The sequence below is a fragment of the Arachis ipaensis genome, chromosome B09, assembly GCF_000816755.2.
Source record: "Arachis ipaensis cultivar K30076 chromosome B09, Araip1.1, whole genome shotgun sequence".
Taxonomy (NCBI): Eukaryota; Viridiplantae; Streptophyta; class Magnoliopsida; order Fabales; family Fabaceae; genus Arachis; species Arachis ipaensis.
The window spans coordinates 8,385,371-8,387,895 of record NC_029793.2 but is presented as its reverse complement, the minus strand read 5'-3'; the positions used below and the strand labels follow the sequence as shown (position 1 = coordinate 8,387,895).

The 2,525-nt window shown below is 35.4% G+C and overlaps 1 long non-coding RNA gene across 1 annotated transcript; it reads left to right on the top strand.

The window, feature by feature from the left end:
* On the top strand, positions 761-2,025 carry LOC107616542. Its single transcript, XR_001614551.2, has 3 exons — positions 761-932; positions 1,032-1,085; positions 1,174-2,025. It is a non-coding gene; the product is annotated as an uncharacterized LOC107616542 (long non-coding RNA).

The following is a 2,525-nucleotide window of genomic DNA, read 5'->3' as shown; positions in this document are numbered from 1 at the left end:
GTGAATTTTTTCAATTTTCATATATTTTGTTTACTGTGTAAACGAGATATATGTATTTGTAAATATAAAAATATTTTTTTGAAAATAATAAAAAATATTAATAATTTAAATTGGACTAAACTCTTAAAAATGGAACATTTCAAATAGATAGGCAGTTAGGCAGTGTTATATAACAGGGAAGATTGATAGTTTTAAAAATAGAACACTATTAACACGTATATTTCTCGAACAGTTGAAAAGTACATAATTCAATTTTCATATATTTTGTTTACTGTGTAAACGAGATATATGTATTTGTAAATATAAAAATATTTTTTTGAAAATAATAAAAAATATTAATAATTTAAATTGGACTAAACTCTTAAAAATGGAACATTTCAAATAATAGAAAAGATAGGCAGTGTTATATAACAGGGAAGATTGATAGTTTTAAAAATAGAACACTATTAACACGTATATTTCTCGAACAGTTGAAATAAGTAAAAGTACATAAGTAGTATCATTAAAGTGTCCACTATTAATGTAAACCCCGCAAAAATCGGTAAATTATTAGTTAATAAATTGAATTTTAATTAGGAAAGCTAAAAATACAAAACTAATATCAAAATAGGATAGAGCTCGTCGAAACAAAAATTTTGATACCAATTTCGAAAATTTGGCCCAAAAACAGACCGGAAAGGCCAAACCGGTTGAACCGGGGCCCAAACCGGACCCGTGGGTTCAACCGGATCCAAACACTTAAATGAGGCAGCAGCTCTTTTCTTCCTCATAAGCTGCTGCGACGCCATTACAGCAAGGGGGGGAGAGGAGATTCACAAACCCTCACCATTCCTTCCAACTACCATAACTTCCTCATCCGGGCTCCGATCGCCGCACCGTTTGCGGCCACGCGTCGGGCTCGTCGAGCTCTTCAATTCTATCCAAACAAAACAGTAAGTGAATCGGTTTTTTCTAGCCCCATTTCTGCTGGTATATGAATTTCGAGTTTAAGATTTGAGAAACTCAATTCCTTTATGATTTTTATGTTTTAGGGGTCCACTAGACTTGATTTCTTGTGGGTATTGCCCAAGGATCAGTGGGTAAAGGTAAGAGATCTCAAACCCTAATAAAATTTCTGAATTTAGGAATTTGGGTATTGAGTTGTTATGTTTGGATGTGTTAATTGTGGTTTAGGTAGTGTGTATGTGAATGTTGATGCTTGTTGGAGGCTTGTTGGTGATCAAGCTTGGTTTGGGGCTGTTTGTTTGAGTTTGGAGGGGCTGTAATTTTGAGTTGTGAGGCTGCCTTGGGTGAACTAAGTGATCGGCCAAGGTATGGTTTAAGTTTCGCACGTTTAATATTTACGGTGTTGTGAAAACTTAGGTTAGAGGAACCATAGGATAAGTTGAACTGTTAATTGCATTTAATGAGTAGTTTGTAATGTTGTTGGAGTAAATTGTTGATGAACATAGATTGGAATTTTGAGGTATTGATGTTATTAATTTCATGCTTTTGGACTTGCTTATAATGGGTTATATTGAAGTTGATATTGATGAATTATGGTTGGTGATTGTTAATAAATGGTTGTTATGTCAAGTTGATGGATTAACATGTATGAAGAATTGACTTATGTTAATGGCATTTAATTAGTATATGTTGATGGAAGGTTGATAAATATATGATGAGAATTGGTATAGGTGAAGAATTGATGTGAACAAAGGAAAAGTTATTGATGTATGAGGTAAAAGTGGATAATTTTGATGTTCTAGGTTGGTTGAGTTGATTAAAGCTTATATTGGTAATGGTTGTTGATGAATTGAGTTGATATGGTTTTACAATGCAAGTTTTAAATGGTAAGAAACTTAAGTTGGAGAAAAAGAGGTTTTGTTGAAAGTGGTTAAAACCAAATTTTGATGAACTTTAGACATTCATAATATTCTCCTCAAATTTTGGATTGGGTTGTGGTTTGTTGCAAATAAAAGATAGTTTCAAGAGCTTTTGATTGATATCAACTCTGTGGAAAACGGAATTTTGTGGAGAAAGTTATGGATGAGGCCTAATACCAATGCTAATCAGGGAAGGAGACAGGGTAAGCAGCCACAGCAGGATATGAGTTGCCACAGATGTGGGAAGTATCATTCAGGACCATGCAAGTTTGGGATTGGAGTCTGTTACTCCTGTGGGCAGCCGGGACACTTGGCTAGTGGTTGCCCCGAGAAGAAGAGATATGAGATAGGCAGGGTGCAGCAACCAGGAAGGGTATACACTACTTCTTCTATAGGCGCTGAGGGGTCAGAGGCATTGATCCGAGGTAATGTGAGATGGTGGGTAAAACTTTGAATGCTTTGTTTGATTCTGGAGCTTCACATACTTTTATTGTATTTGAGAAGGCTGATGAGCTAGGATTGAAAGTAGTAGTACTGCGGTATGATTTAAAGGTATACAATGCTACCCATGAGGCTATGGTGACTAGGTTAGGGTGCCCCCAAGTTCCTTTTCGAGTACAAGGGCATGATTTCGTGCATAACTTAATTTGTTTGCCGATG